This window comes from Neopsephotus bourkii, unplaced genomic scaffold (assembly GCF_033783945.1).
Source record: "Neopsephotus bourkii isolate Nb327-2 ecotype Australia unplaced genomic scaffold, CSIRO-AGI_Nbou_v1 NB_1760, whole genome shotgun sequence".
Classification (NCBI taxonomy): Eukaryota; Metazoa; Chordata; class Aves; order Psittaciformes; family Psittacidae; genus Neopsephotus; species Neopsephotus bourkii.
The window spans coordinates 10,612,957-10,630,187 of record NW_026902234.1 but is presented as its reverse complement, the minus strand read 5'-3'; the positions used below and the strand labels follow the sequence as shown (position 1 = coordinate 10,630,187).

The window sequence follows — 17,231 nt, the reverse complement described above, 5'->3', positions numbered from 1 at the left end:
GCAGTTCACCGAAGGGGGGCGGACAATGAAGGTCGAAACCCAAAAAAGCCGCGGCGTGTTCCGCGGGGCTGCGTGAACACCGGGCGCGGCTGGTGGGTGCTGGAAGGGGCGGCACAGGGATGGGTACGAGAGGTGCTCTGCCGTGTGCCCGGGCGGGGAGTTGGTGCAAGGGGAGGGCAAACCTCGCTTGGACGACCCCTCCGCCCTCGGGGCGCCCCGGCAGGTACTGGGGCGGGGCGGCGCAGTGAGAGCCGTCCCTCGGCTGCCCTGGCGCGGCCGGCAGCTGGGCAGCGCACAGCAGCGCGGGGAGGCGTCTTTGCGAGGCAAGCAGGGAGGAGTGCCAGGGAGGCAGGCGGAGGCAGCACGGCTTGGCTCCGCACGGCGGGGCTGTGCGTACCGTGCTGCAAAGAGACCACCGACAGACTGCAAGTGTGCCGCGGGGCCGGGCCACGCCGCAGCCTCCTCTCGCCTCGCTTCTTCGTGCCCAGCACCGGCGGAAAGGAGACAAGAGGCGGTTCCCCCCGCCACCGTCTGCCCCGGGGCCGCGTCCCCCGAGGTAAGAGCCGCCCTGGGAGGGGGGTTCTGGGGGGCTCCCTGCGCATTCTGCGGAGGGTGGGGTTTTTATTTTTTTTCTTTTTATTTATTTATTTATTTATTTTTTTTTTTTTACTTCCCCTCCTGTGTGTTTTGGCTGTCTGTCCGTGTCCTGCCTGGGGAGAGGCAGGAGCTGCCAGTGTTGCGGTTGGGGAGGGAGAGGTTGATCCAGTGGGTCGCCCAGGTGCTCGGTTCAGTCCGCCCTTACTGTGCGCGGAGGTGAGAAAACTAACACAGGGTACGTGAGGTTTGCACTTTTCCTCACACCACAGCTCCTTTGTGGGTACGCTGCGGCGCTCCCCGAGCCTCCCGTTCGGGCGGAGAGGCTGGTGCAAGCCCGCTGCTCCGTCGGTGGAAATCAGCGCTGACAGGATGGGAATTTTCAGCTAAACGTTTTATTTCATTGGCCGTGTCAGTCGGTTAAGTCCCGGTGTTGTGTGGGAGCGCGCCCACCGAATAGGTAAAGGAAAGGGTGAAGGGCAATACCGTGTGCTAGGCTCGTTTCCATCAGCCCTCCTCAGGTGGGTCCTCGGCCCGTTTCCTTCTTAGCTGGAGGGATCCTGGCGCCCGGGTTTCACAACAGGCAGGTAGGAGCTTGTGGGTCTTGTGTAAGGCTGGGTACCAAAAGCCTTGGTTTGAAAGGGCTGCGGTTGTTGGCTTTTGGGAGCTTGCTGGCTTCAGAGGCTTGCTGTGGGAAGAGATTACTTCTTTTCTCTGGGAAGGTACTGAGTAACGTGCCAGAATAATGCAGGAAGAGGGGAGCAGTGCAATTTAGGTGCTTGCACAGTGAGTTTATGAACTTTCTGTGGGAAACTTTGAGACTGGAGAGGTGAGAACGTCAGCCCTGCAAAACACAAAGGTCAGCCCTGGAGCAGTGCAAGGTCCGAGTGTGATCACAGACCGGAGTCTCCTGCCGTGGGTTGTGTTGGGGCAGAATCCCAGGCAGATCATGGTTTCTTGTCTCCTTTTCCCACATCTTTGTAAGAGAGCATTTCTCCTGTTGAGCTCTGTATTCTCCATACATTCTGCTTATAGAGCCCTGTCTGTACCAGTGTTATCAGTGTGCTATACCAAAACCAAGCAGGCAGTGCTATATTAGTAGTTTCTTAGGTGGTGCTTTACTTTGTGAATAGTGGATGTAAAACCATTCCCTTTTGTGGAGAACAGACCAAATTTAAATTTCATTGCCAGCATCTGAGATGTGACCCAAGGGTAAAAAATCACAAAAGGCCAAGGAAGTTAGTTATGTATGTATATAGATGTATGTCCAGTAGGTTCAAAGCAATGGGACAAGTTCCCTTGGCTGGACTATTGTTCCACAACAGCAGGGGTGCCCTTAAAAGTACCACTAAAAAATGGGATTAGGGTGATTAGTAGAGCAGAGCTCTGAACGGTTGCTGTGATTTTGTGTTGGAGCAGCTGTGAATCACATTATACAAAGAGAAAGCCAGTCCTTGGCCTCAAGAGATGACACAGGTACAGCAAGCAGTAAGAGGAAGGAACAGAGGGCAAGCCATTTGTCTAGTATTACATAGGTTAGGCCAGAACTGAAAGTTTCCAGACTGAAACTGGCTTTATATATTCTGTCTCTGTTATAATACTTTTTCATTATGAGCTGTTTTATTTTTAATGGAGTAATTTTGCAATTACTACCGATAATGTTTGATGTACAGTATGCAGAGCACGTATTTAATGTGGAAAATGAATAAATGTTGAAAATCTTCAAAGTGGGAGATCAAAATGCTTCTAACTGGAAGTGCACAAAATTATTTGAATAAATCTACCTATGGTATAGTCTTTAATTGTACGGTGGCGATTAAATGCAGCTTGAGTTCCTTGGGATTTGTAGTGCTGGTTGACGAAACTGACCATCATGAAACACTGGCTTATTGTGCTGTTTAGAAATAGCTCTTGCATTTTGTGCTAGCATGATATTACTTTAAGTAGTACCATTATTTCAAACCAGTTAATTAAGATGAAAAGCATTTGGCGTCCACTCCTTTAAAACAACATTTTAGTACTAAATTCATATCCTTGCTCAAAGGTATCTATAAAATACCATGCTTATGTAAGGTGTTGTACCAAGAAAAACAGACATCTAGGTTAAAGCTCTCTTAAAACATTTTTGTCATGACACGACAGTAGAACAGCAGTTTAAACCATACTTTTCATCTTTTGGAGGGGAATGATTTCTTCACCTTAGACATAGAAACTGACCAAGTAAGCGTGAGGTAAGTGGCCATAATAAATGGGATGGTTTCATGAGATGAATTACGGATTTGTACATGAGCCTCTTCATCTCACCTGATTGTCCTAACAAATGAGTTGTTTTAAAGTGATTCCCATGTGTTTCTTTCACAAAAAGATGTGCTGAAAAACACAGTTTGAATATATGTGTTCACACACAGAGTGTTTTCTTGTTCAATTTTGAGATACAGCAGAAAATATTCTTCCAATCTGAATAATAATTTTATCCAGATTTTCATGAACATGATTTTGTCTAGTTCTGTAAAAAATATCACAATAGTAAATTTCTCATCTGCCTTAAAAACCCAACCAACCAAAAAATCCCAAACAACAACACACAACAAAACAAAAAAACCCAACAAGCACTATGGTCCAAAGACACTTTGTACAGTCAGTACTATCTCAAGTAAAGCCTGCATGTTGGCTTGTTACTGTCTTGCTGATCCTCACTTTCATGTTCTCGTTTTTTTTCCATATGGTCTTCTTTGTGCTATTAACTGTTAAGGTAATTATAGCTAATGAACATGGGAAACTGCTATAATCCAGCACAAAATTAGCAATAACTGGGAATGCAGTTGATGATGTCTGGAAATACCATGTTGTCACATGTTGTTAACAACAACAGCTGCTGGAGATACTTGCCATTTTGTGGGCCAGACCTGCTGGTTTACAACTCTGCCAAGTTCATGTGAAATGCAGCTTGTTGCATCTTTCTGAAAAGGACGGCAGATATTGTTTCGGCTCAGTAAGTGAAAGAACCTTCCTAGCAGGCAGCTGACTCTAACCTTTGCACTTAGATTTGTTAATTTTCTCTAAGGTGTGCGTTTTATGTGGTGCCAAGCCTAGCTTTGAATTGTTCAGCTTCTTATGAAACATGTCACAGCAGTCAAATAAACATCAATATGTGTGTGTGTATATATCTGGCTACTCAGACAGGCTTTTTGTGGAGTAATTGTTAATATATCGTGCTGTGTTTTATGCCTGAAAGTGTGTGTATTCCTGGCCTGTTTTATTGCACATACAGAAGAGGAGAGTTAGATAATGGATTTTGGGTTTTGTTCCTTCTTTCTGAATGTTTCTCTTTAGAATGTCACTCTCACTAATTCTGGGAACTGTTAATGCAAACATTATGTCTGTTTGTTCAGAAAAAAGATTTTTTTTCTTCCCTAAAATATTTGAAAGCATGGAAGTAAGCTGCGAAACCTGAAGTGTATGACCAGGTTTCAGATCTTAATTGTGGCAGTGCTAGGTCCTCGCTAGTGGGTAAGCTGGTATCTGTGGTCATCATATTTTCCCCTAAATTGCATCCTGAATTCAAAATACCATTCAGAGAAAGACTTTTATTTTGACAAAACTTGATCTTTCTGTCAAAACACCCAGGACAGCTCTGGATGTCTCCAGTATGAATGAATATTTGAATACAGAAGGTTGGGTGTATCTACTGGAAGAGAACTGATGTTATTGTAAATTGCAGTAGAGGAAAAATAATATATATATAAAAAAATCATTACTGTGTTGTGCTCCAGGAAGAGAATGACTGTGTTTCTTGTTTTGTTTTGTTTTCCTAATGGATATAGCAAATACATATGTTTTTCAGGATAGTTGCCATGGTTTGAAACAAAAGGGGACATTAAAAGGAAGACTAAATGAAAACTAAACAATACCAACAATAAGGCCTCAGGTAAATGGCTTCAGGGTGTTTGAAATGACTGTGAGTTTTGAATCATACATCGAGAAATAGCTGGGTATTTCCAGACATGCTAAAAATGCATTGTCCCTCTTCGGAATAAATGTGTGTCTAGGGTAAGGTATCAAATCTTAACTTCCAGTGCTCTTAAATAGATGGGAGAGCAGCACATGCATTTTCAGCAGTGCAAGGCTGACACCTGTGTTGACTCAGACACATGGGCACTACGGTAACCAAGCTGATGTTTCTGGTGCATGAGGCATAAACTGCTCTCATCTGGGCCGGTGGGAGTAATAGTAGGTTCTGAAGAGAAAATACAAAGTCTTTTGAAATGCAGCATTTCCTTTAGCAGCTGAAAGGTATTTGAGGTTACCCAGCAAATCACTTAAATCTTTCTTTTTTCCTCCCTTGGTGAAAATGGCTAAGATGGCACAACTGGGTTTGTTGTGGAATATGTCTGGCAATGAGGGGTTGCTGCTCAAAGATCGTCTAAAGCTAATTGGGCAATGTGATCCGAGTCTATAGTGAGATACTGGAAGCTAGCTCTGTCCCAGAGGCATGCATGCAAGTATTCCTTGTAGGCATCTAAAGTATGTTGCAGCCATGGCACAAGCATATAACAACCACACCAGGTAGTAAAGTTGGGATGACTGAGAAGATGCTGTTTGTGGTTCAGAAGACAATTAGTTTTTATGATGGTTGATGTTATAGTGGGAGTGAGGTGTTCCATACAAATAGAAATTCTTTTGTCACATGAAGCAGTGTTCGGTGGACTTGAAATAAACTGGTGCAGCACTGCCAGAAAAAAACAAACAAAAAAACCAACCCAAACAAAACACACCTCCCCCCCCCCCGAAAAAAAAAGGTTTTTTTTCATTTTGTGACGTAAAGAGCTTTGCATCTGCTCTTCTGACATCACAGGTGACTCTGAAATTAGAATAAGATACAAAATGTTTGGAAAGACTATGGGATGCATGGAATATCAACATAGTTGTGGTGGGTTTTTTGGAAGAAGTTAAGTATGTCTCAAGTAAATGGGCTATAAAGGAATTGTAACTTGCTGTGTGTAGCAGTAGTTTACTGTGTATCAGTTCTCAATTGAAATGCCTTTGTGTCAGGCACTGTTTTATTAGGTGTAATAAACAATATATCAGGTGCTGTTTTATTAGGTGTAAGAAACAAAAGTATCTATTCAACTTCATTTATCTTAGGGGCTTAGAAATACTATGTAGGAGGAGGGAAGACAGGATAGTGTTGATAGTTTTATATTTTTATGGCATCAGCAGCTAAATCCCATCATGGGAGCTTAATCTGAGCAAGTGTCCAGGCTCCCTATGTAATCAAAGGAGAGAGATGAAATGGCCTGCTTGTGGTAAGTATCTGAATGTATGGCTGTGACTCTGCTATGCCTCTCTTATGTCAGAGAGGATGGGCATAGGAGTCCTTGCCTGTACGTGCACAAATCAAACGAGGTCTCTTTCCAGAAGAGAGTACTGTGGTGCTTAATGTTTCCCTGGTAGTGTCCTGGATGTCAGCTGAAAGGGAAAGTTTGGGCAGTCTGTCTGATCTAGTTTGTAGATAAAACTGCAGTGTGTCCTAATTAGGAGTTTTATTTAAGGAACATTAATGATTTAACACCCTGACCTAACTGCTCGTAAGCTTCTTGCTAATTTTGTAATTAGCACTGGAGCAAGACTTTTTATGGGAAATACACCCTTAAGGAAATCAGAACCACTAGCTCCCAGTACTCAGAGAACTTTATTTCTGTGACAATGTTCTATAGACAATGCCTATAAGGAAATATTGCTATTTGTTCTATTCTTACATGATGGCAAGCATGGATAATGTGCCAAGTGTTTGCAAAAACCTATTATAGTCAGTTCTCACAACCAAAATATCTCTGGCTTTAGAACATCCATCTGTAGGATCACATTCTGCACAGATATTACCTAGTGGAGAAAGCATGTTTGAATCACTTTATACCACAGTTATCTCTGGCCTTCTAAGGGTGAGGAGAAGGGCTTGGGGTGTAGCCAGGGTGTACTGGCTGTGTGCTCTTGCACTTTATAGCAGTCAAGACAGCTTTGTGTAAACAGATGGTAAGGTGCAACTTGAAGCAGCCCTAAGCCCACTCTAAAATGTAGCATGGCCTTACAAGGATAAAGCTGTTCTTGTAGCTTGCTTCCAGGTAATCTGTATAGCATGTTTCAGTGGAACAGAGAACTTGGTAGAGAATATCCTGGCACATGAAACAGGTGGTCATAGAAGTTTGCTTCTCAGAGAAGGTCTCCCAAGTATTCTCTTAATTTTGATAAGCAGACTTGCTTTTTCAGGGAGTGATAAGTTTGACTGATCTTTAGCTCTGGAAGGTAGTTCATACTTTGCAAAGCTAAAACCAAATAATTTTGCTGTTTTTTAAATGCTAGTTTTTTGATGGTTATGAAGATAGGGAGCTTAGTAGCCAATCTGGAGTAATGTAATACAAAAAAGGTCTGGAGAGAGAGATCTGTTCATTAGTTTAATAGATGCAGCTGGAAAAGAAACAAACAAGCTCTCAGGCTCAGAATACCTTATTCCCTTATTGGACTGATGAAACAATTGAGCCTAAAAGCTTGTCACTTGTTTTTATTGCACAACAATTGCAGTAGGCTTTTAAACTAATCTTTTTTTTTTGTAAAAGAAAATGGCTTACCTATAGGCAGAGCTGCTGTGTGTTTGGGGGCCACTGGGCACGGATATGTGTGTTTTAATGCAAAAACAGTTGGAGTTGCTTCAGCATGTGGGATTGTGTCCTGGGCTCATGATTCCTCAGTCCTGTCACATCTCTTCCTTTCTCAGCAGGAAATGCTTGTCTACATCCCAGTGTGCCAACACAGCCATATAAAGAAAAGGATACAAAAACACTGCAAGCTACTCTGCTTCCACTTCCTTCCACAGATGCTGTTTTTGATGTCAAGTGGTCCAGTACTTCCTTGACCCCTTTCACTGAATGTGTTTTAATGTCAAATAAGTTGGCTCTCACTTTAATCCCAGGTTCAAGTCTCCTGATTGTTCACACTGCATATATGCTAATTAATTCAGTATCCCTACCAGAGATAAAGAAGTATTTTCTTCTGAAGAAGGGTGGGTGGGAGGGGAAAAAGGCATTGTTGGCTGTCTAATTTGTTTCAAGGTCTGCTCTGGACTAACAGTATGGCTACAGACCCTGCCAAGTTTGGCTTCCTCTGCCTGGGACACTTCTCTAGCACTCTCCCAGGAGGTCTTATGACCTTAACTGCCCTCTCATGCCTGTGATAGAAAGAGCTTGGAAATACTCCTGAGTGTCAGATCTAGCTGGGTTTTAATACAAGCACTGCCAGAGGAGAGATCCTAACCTCAGTGGTGGCTGTTCCTTACTATGCAGAGGAGTAAGTGGATAGTGACAGCATCAGTAGTTTTATTCCCATTCTGTATCAAGTGAGATTTTGGTATTAAATCATCTTTTCTTTGCTTACATACATGTTTTTTTCTTCTTGTGAAATGAAATGTGGGCACATGCAGCACACAGGGGCTGAAGGGTACTCTAATAGTCAAGTGTTTTGAGATCAAACCTGTTCATCAGGGTGGGGAATACTCTCAGTGAATGAAGGATGAGGAAGCAAAGCTGGTTTGTGGTAACTTTCACCCACAGAGACTCTATAGCTTCACAATATGAGCAGTTTTTATTTCTATGTTTTGTCTGTTGGTGTAGCTAGTACCCAGGCCTTCTGAATTTATGCTGGTGTTTGTACTTCTTTGTTGCAGCTACTGCCTTCCAGAATGCTGTAGGGTTTTTTGTTCCCTCTTAAAAAGTGCTGTTTTATTCCCTGGTATGCGACTTTTGCATTTGTGGTTGTTCTCCTGCCTCCCTTGTAATATTCCATCAACTTGTAGTCTAACAGAGGATGTTTGAGGACAATGTTACATCTACTTTACAAAGCTTTAATAAAAGGCATTGGATTGGGGTAACTGCAGTTGTTGAAGAAAGAGGAATGCTGGGCATGCAGAAGAAGAGCCTGCACCAGCTGCACAGCGTCACTGTGGCTGCTGCTGCTGCTGAAGCTGTCCATGGGCTGCAGCACCCCTGTGTTTCTCTGCCCCATGGAAGTTGTGTTCCAGGAGACCTGAATACCTGATCAATAAGTATCTAGTTACCAACAGTGCAAACAGGCAGATTAAGGTGGTTTTACTACATTCTTTGTATAGTTTTCTAAAAGTGGAAACTACCACTTTCAGGCTTTCTCCTCATTAGTTTTAAATGTAGCTAAATGCAAGTAATGTCTGATAGAGCAGTCAAATATCCTCATTATTTGATGAAGATGTTGGAATGCAGTAGCACTTCAAAGCCTTTGGGGTTTGGTGGCCTAGGTCCTGTGCAGATGTGTAATAAATAGCAGTCCCTGCTCCCAAAAAACTTTTTATCAGATGAGAGAAGAGCAAGGACAAATTAAGTAGTGTCTACAGGGACAAATGAGATAGCAAATATAATTTAAGCCAGAGGTGTTTCATTAGCAAAGAACACATTTCATTTCTGTTTTTCTGCTGTATATAGTAAGCTGTAATTAAACTAACTAGGTCTTAATGTTTTAAAGACTAGGATTTAAATAAAATATATAGGATTTTAAGGTCAGTTCAGTGCCAGTGAGTAGGACAGAATTTCTCAGCTATCCAAGAGCAAGGGCCACAGAACATACGGTGCCCTGGAAGTGGAGAAAGGAAGGGTAATGTTGGTCTACTTTTAAGGGACAAAGCAGTGATTCTGGTCAGGTTGTCTGCTGATATGTCAAGCTGTGCATGACCCTTTCATGAGATATAGTGACTTGCATGGCAAATTTGTCCTCCCTAGTGGTAAGCACAATGAGGGTGACGGGCCACAGCAGCGTGCTGTAGTTCATTGCATCATTTTGTCAGATACAGCAATCACAGAAACCTGCATGCTGCCAAGGCAAACAGTATGGGCCCTTTTATCACCTACTCTTGGGTCTTGATTTAGTGCAGCATCCTCTTCTTTGCTGTGGATGAGAATGTCCGAAAGGCCAGTGTGGGGTTGTTGGATGCTGTGGCTTGCTGTGCACATTCCAAAACGGTTGTGTTGCTAAACAGGCTGGCACTTTGGAATGGTGAAGGATGGGCCCAGATGTTTTCCTGTATCCATGCTTAAAAGTTAGCTGATCTTGTTGGAAAGGAAGGACAGCAATGTTGTCTGCTGTTGCAGTATATTTGCTGAACTAAGTTATGGATGAAGCTGTTTCCCTTTTATTTGGTCCTGCTTGTGGGCTGGGTGCACACATGTGAATTCCTTCTCAGTTCAAACACATCAGTAGTCACAGAGCTTGCTGCTTGGGAGAGGCAAATCTAGTTCACAAAAGATTCAGTTTTGGATATAGAACATGAGGTTGGACCCAAAGCCCCATGTTGGTGGGGCGAGAAAATATTTGGGTAGTTCTGCTGCTTTCTACATCTTTCTTCTGTTGTTTTTGCATTTTTGGCTTTATTCCTTGTTGATGTCAGCAATTCATGGATACACCTGTAAGAGTAAGTTAGCAATGACTATTATTTGGTCTCGTTTTGTTGTCACTCCCTACTTTCACAAAAGCTTATCAACCAGAGAGAAAAGAGGTCAGGGAATTTTAGCAGGATCAAGTATAATACAAAATAGCCTTTTGCTTTGGTGTTTAAGCACAGAACATGGTGGGAGTTCTGCTAACCTGGGAACTGGAGAGACTGAACAATTTGCGACACTCTATGTATAGTATAATAACATAATGGATTCCAAATTGCTCTCAAACCCCTTCATTTATTCTTGCTAGTTTAAAAAAAATCTCTGGGTTTGCAGATTATCTCATATTGTCACTTGTTAAATTTCAGCCAATGTCTGACAGCTGAAAACTACAAGTGCTGTTTCCAGCTCCCTGCTGATCCAGCCACCGGCTACTGATGACCTTTCCCTTTTCACAGACATAAAGGTTCAGGAGTAAGAAAAGGTATATGAAAGGAAAACAGAAAGAAAACCAATCCCAGTCCGTACTGCCCATCCTTCATTTTGCAACTTCTGTGGCTGTTTTTGTGAAAATGAAGTCAGTGACCAACTGTGGTTCTTGCTTTCAAACTACATTTAAATTTCTTTTCAGTATTGTTCTTTTAAAGTACTGTCATGACTGCTGAAAATGAAGACATGAATGAAGGCTAAAGTGCCTATCAATACAACAAAAATATATAATTGTAACTGAGATAAATGGCTAAACTTATTCACGTTAAATATTATTTCTAGTATGATTTTTAGTGTTATTCCAGTAATTAGTGTTGGATGAAGGATTTCCTTGGATTAGTATATTGTGATCTGTCTTTCTTCTTTCCCCCACCCCCTTGAATGGTGTGGCTTCTTCCTGAAGGGACTTGATGACAAATCATCTCAAGTCAATTTGTTAGTTTCCTAAACAGTGCTGAGCAGAGTATAGCGGTTCTCATTAGCTTTCTTATTGCCTAAGTGTCAGCACAAAACTCTTGAGGACCTGTTTGTAACATGAGTATGTCTTGATTTAATATACATTTTCATCTAGTCATGGGGATATCATTTAACTGTGCTCTGGTTTGTGAATCCTTTGTGAATTAGGCTTAAGTGACCAAAATCAATTGAAAATGTCTAAAGACTGTGTGATTGATAGACCCAGCTCTGTTTACAGACTGACTAGATTTTAAAAGAGTTCAAGGTTTGCTCAAGCAGCAGGCTATAGGGTTATTTACTTCTAAGGAAAGAATTTCTGTTATCTGTTCTTTATCAGCACATGCTGAAGCACACTTTTGTTTTTTCTTTGTTTGTGGATTTAATGCTAGTGACATAGCAGTTCAGAGCAGCTTATATGATGGAAGACTGATACTGTAGCATTCTCTGATGTTGCTTTGGTAGCTGATTTCTTCTGGATTTTCTTTCAAAAGGGTTCTCATGCTGACAGCTGATACTGAGATCTGACCTGTTTGGTCATGCTGGAAGATGCTGGAAATTGCCCCCCTTTTTTTTTCTGTTTTTGGCTTTTCTTTTTTGGTTGTTGTTTTTTTTTTGCCCCCCCACCCCCACCCCCCCGTGTAGTCACAGTCGTAGAAACTTGCTAGATATTTCTCAACAAATCAGGAATTAAGCACACTATTTTCCACGGACTGGGTATTCTTGGGGAAAAAAGTAACGTAATCCAAGAAATGAGAATCCCTTAAAAGGACTGACAGTCTTTGTTCAAAAGAGTACTTTCTTTGTTTATTTTCCCTACAAAGGGCAATAGCTTACATTGCTGTAAATTTGTTTTAAGGAGTTCACAAAATCAATTTAAGGGGTGAAAAATTTGATTAATATCCTGAGATTATTTATGGAATTGCTTGAGCATGTCATAGTCAAAATTTGCTTTAAATATTTTATCAAGGTAGCACTGATAGTTTCACTGTGAATTGTGCATGTCCTGGGAAGGTGAGAGGATTGTTTATTGATACGTTCACTGAACCAGGCTTAGTTAATGCATCAGTGGTGCAGCACAGTCAAAGAAGTGTTTAGGCTATATTTTACTTTAAAATGAAAGTATCAATACTATAAATATGACTAATGTATCCTGGGATGCAGTTGGCCATCTTCTCTCAATTCTACCTTATGGCATGGGAAGAGAGCAAGTGAAAGATGCATGTGGCTTTTTTTGTTTTGTTTAAATCACAACATTGACCAACAGCACTTTGAGCCTTTGTGCTCCAGAGAATGAAAGCCTAAGCAGTCTATACTTATGACATGACAAATGGAGCCACCATTTCAATCTCCCATAGCATGCTAATTACAGAGCTCGGTCGATGCTGGAGTGCTTATACCCCCATCACATAAGTTAAAGCATTCATTGGTGCTGGATATGGCTTCCCCCAGTGCTGCTTAGACTTTTCCCCATTTGTAACTGTGACAATATAGAATTATTTGGGTTGGAAGGGACCTTAAAGCTCATCTACTTGCAACCCCCCTGCCAGGGGCAGGGACACCTTCCACTAGGCCAGGTTACTCACAGCCTTGTGTTTATCATTCTAAAACACTGAAAGGGCACAAAAGTCCGAGTATAATTCTTAAATGTAGCAAAATATTTTTAGTGTGTGTATCTGTGTTGTGTGCATACATACAGATGTGTGTATGTTTGTTTCAGATTAATATTTCCCAAGAAGCTGGAAGTTATCTTGTAATACAAGTAAGTTTTCTTAATTTTAAGAAGCAGGTGATTCTTAAACCTTAGCAAGAGTACCATCTGCAGTCAAACTTTGTAAAGTCTGCACTTTTCTGGCACATTCATGTCCAGTAGGAAAAGGTACTGTCTAAAGCTAATGCTGTCTAGAAGGTAGAGTGTTCACCTTGCATAAATATTAATGTCATATCTGGAGCTGCAGCATTCAGTTAGACATGCTGATTTGGAAAAAAACAAACCCCAGAAAAATCTTGTGGATGCACTTTTGCAATTTGTCCGTGCTTTTCAAGCTTATTAACTCATTAAGTAGCATTTAATGAAGATAACCACAAAGTAATTAATTTATACAGTATGTTTATTGCTTCCCTAATGAATTTATGTATTAAATTTAGAGTTCCTTAATGAATATGTTAATCTCTTTTTATACTTTGTATACATTTTGCTCTCCAAACAAATAAAAATATTTCTTCAAGGACTTTATTCCAGTCTGGATTGTCTGTAAGAATATCACCTGGTTTAAGCATGGTGTAGAGTTAAATTTTCGTAGAATGCATCCTGCCAAACATCAAAGCTTGTGAGGCTTTTTGTCCTGCTTTAAGTGTTTGAGAGTGTGTTGCACCAGGAAAAAGCTGTCCTCGTTACACTGGGAATTGTTGGTTTTCCTAGTAAATGGTAGCTGTTTGACGTTATGTTCCTGCTTTGGGAGGCTGAGGAATTGGGTACTCTGGTGTGATACAGAAACAATCTATTTGTCAGTAAATAGTTGTATTGGTTGTAGGTATCTAGGTGTGGATACTGTAGGTATGTAGGTGTGGTGGGACTGCAGGGTTGGCCTCTATGGAAAGAGACCAGAAGCTGCCCTGTGCTGAAGACAGCTGGCTCCCATGGACTTACTGCACGCATAGCTGAGTGCCTCAGCCAAGCTGGTGATATCTCTATGAACTTAAAGTTAAGAACCTCTGCGTACTTAAGTAAGGCCAGTATGCTGCACAACAGAGTGAGGAGGAGAAAAGTGTGAGACCCAGGTCAGAGAAGAAGGGGGAGGAGATGTACTGCATTGGAGCAGAGATTCCTGTGGGAGGGACAGTGGTGGAACAGGTATTTTCCTGCAGCCCATGGAGATCCATGCCAGAGGAGATACCCACACTGCAGCTGTTTAGGACCCCACACTGGAGCAGGTTGATAAAGCCTGAGGGAACTGTGACCAGTGGAGCACCCCTGCAGGAGCAGGTTTATCCTGAAGAACTTCAGCTTGTGAGAAGGACCCAAGCTGGAGCAGCGAAAAACCATGAAGAGGAAGGAGTGACATAATGGAACTGCTGTTGATGACCACAACCCTGCATTCCCCATCTCCTTGCAGAAGTGGGTGAAGGAAAGCAGAAAAGTCTTAATGAGGGAATAAAATAGAGCCTGGGAAGAAGGGATGGGGGGAGGTGTTATTGTCCATTTCTCACTATTCTACTCTAATTTACAAAGAATTAATTTTCCCTGAGTCAAATCTGTTTTGCCCATGTTGATAACTGGTAAATGATCTTCCTGTCGTGACCTTGTCTGTCTTATTTTTTCCCCTTGACCTGTTGAGGAAGGAGGATGAGAGAGTGGCTGGGTGGGTGGCTGCCAGCTGGCCAAGATCAACATTCAGCAGTAGTCTATGCAATAATTAAATACAAAACCACATACTGCATCATAAATACAAAATCCCCTAATCTACAACTGAACTATCATATTAGGAATCTATTAAATTTTATAGTTTGTTGATCTACAATATTTAAGAAAATAGTAAGTTGAAGTGAATACAGGGTTTTTCTTTCAATGATTTTCACAGGCTTAATACTAAGAGTACTGAGCCCATGCTAATGTGCAGTCATTCAATTCTTGGATTTAGCTTTTAAAGAATTAATTGTACTAATTTGTGGTTATAAGTGACATGCTTAATTCAAAAAGGAATAAAATTATTTTAAGAACGTAGAGTACAATAAAACAATGTATTATATATATAATCATGTGACAAAAATGGTTTAGTGTTGAGAAGAAAAATGTGTGAATTTGCAACATAAATGTATTGGTGGCTGGTTTTGCAATTGAGATAATCCTGTATTTTGCCTCCAGATTGCAAACTCTGTAGGCAAAATAGGAGCTGTAGTCTCTGGTACCCAAGACAGTACAACCAAAATACTCCTGCGTATTCATGGACACGTGTTTAATGCATCTTTTTCCCTTGAAGGAACTTGTTGCTACATATACAAATCGTGTGAGAAATTGATGTGCAGCATTAAAACACTGTTGTGGAAAAAGGGCACATTTTACTTGATGTGGCCTCACTTCTGAGGCATTATTTGTAGTAGTTTCAGAATAAATGGGAACCTCAGCCATGTGGTCAGAGAGAAATTTTCTGCAGCCTCATGTTTTTTGCATATTGCAGCTAATACTTAATTATTCATCCTTTGAGGGACATCATACTGATCTTGATTTAGACTATTATGTTGTCTGTGAATATCTGATGTTAATTGAGTCCATCTAAAAAGCACATTAACTAGTATAATTTATTCAATATCTCCTTAACAAAAAAAATTGTATATATTTAAAGTAATTTAAAAGAAGCAAAGACCACCCCCTGATTAAGGAAGGTATCTGCAAAATCTTGGTTCTTCTCTAAGCACACAGAAGACTGTGGTTTATCATTTAACACCTTATTTTGTAGCTGTGTAGAAATACTGGTTTGTTTTAATTGCAAGCACTGTAACACAATAAATGCTGTTCATTTTTGTGAAAGGACTGTATGAATGGTTTCATAAATGTACTATATGGCAGAAAGTAACAAGTAAAATCCATTAAAAACACGATGAACTGCAGAATTAAATTCTGTGGCAAAACCTTTTCAATTGAGGGAAGTTTGTCCTTTTTAATGTATAAATTTTCTAGGATGCAGATATTAACATTTCAGTTACCAAATTACTCCCTCTTCCCATCTTTCCTGTATGCAGAACATCCCCCTGTACTGTGCTATTCCTACTAAAACTATCAGAGTTGACAAATGTTTATGTGCACACAGGCAGAACTGGCTTTCATGTTATGGCTTTGGCTCCTAATGACAGCGCTTTCCATTTTGACCAGATTTTGTAGGCAATACAGTAACCTGTACAGGTTTACTTTCATGATTTTCTTTTCATGCCAGTGATGGGATTAAGCCATTCATTCTCAGTTTGGATGCAAGATAAATACTGTTAGTATCAGCTCTGTGAATCTAGAATGAATGGCATTGCTCCTAGTGCAGTTTTGTTTAACTCCAGTGTAAATCAACGTTGTACCAGTTTAGAGAAGCAAAAGCATTCTCTCAGAAGCGCATTTACTTGTAATACTCTTTATGTAATAAATAGTATTATTAGTAACAAATATTAATATTCTATAATAAGAAGTCATGTAGGAGTGCACTGAATTTGAGTAAATATTTTCTTTCTGTGTACTTTAAAAACTTATATTTGGTTTAAAAGTATAAAGATCTATTGGAAGTGCAAAGCTCCATTTATAGGTAAAAGAAGCTGTATCTTGGGTGTGCAGAATTAAGATGGGCTCCTTCCTTCTGCCTCTTATGTAGCTCACCATACTTTTACAGAATTCCCAGTTAGAGCATTGACCAGAGAATTTATTGATTAATGTTTATACACCTCTCTTGTGATGTATTTTGGGGGTAAAAGAGGATAGACACTTTAACTTGGGAGGGGTAGCAAAATAGTAGTACTGAAGAAGCAGGAGTTATATGAATAGATATCTAATCACACCGAAGCTGTCATACCAGTGGTTCTCAAAGACAGAATTTTAGTCATACTTTTTTTTCTGAGCAAGGAATTTTGTCCTTAGAAATGGAAGGAAACTAAATATCTTAAAATACCAAGTATTTGCTGTAAAATAAGTATCTTTAATGTGAGAAACATGAATAAGGAAAACTGTTCAAAGTGGATCAGTTGCACCTCCTTAAAAACGATGTACAGAAGGAAGAACCATGTCTTTTCTTCAAGCTCTGCTTTGTTTCATAGGTCACTATTTCCTAATATTTCTTTTTGTGCATACCTAAAATAGAAAATTGTGAATATTTCATTAAAGATTTGTGATAATGAATAAATTCACTTTGTAGAAGTATGGAAGAGATTTTCTGTCTCTGGAACAGACATCTTACGAGCTATTTACCAGTGTTCTATAAACATGTGTGCTTCAGTCTTTCAAGTAATTTATTATTCACAGTTATAGCAATACATACTTGAAGCCTGATGAAGTACTATCCAAAAAGACAATCTTACACTTCCGCAGCAATGACTTTATCTGCCTAATGAAGGCAGGGTGTAATTTCAGCATGTATTTTAGCACTATTGCTATCTCAGCATTTCAAAGTGCTAGTCATTTAATTGTCATATGTTCAGTCTTTCAGTCCCTGAATTAATATTTTCAAAATCTGAAAGATATTTCTATGTCTGTGTATATAAAAAGTAAAA

General features: G+C 40.5%; 1 protein-coding gene across 1 annotated transcript in view; it reads left to right on the top strand.

Annotated features, from left to right (window-relative positions):
• Window positions 1–423: 423 nt before the first annotated feature.
• Window positions 424–17,231, top strand: part of MYO16 (myosin XVI) — a 377,031-nt gene continuing 360,223 nt past the window's right edge. The window contains exon 1 of the mRNA XM_061377886.1: window positions 424–556. The gene's annotated coding sequence lies outside the window, so the exon portion shown is untranslated. The remainder of the gene's footprint in view (window positions 557–17,231) is intronic.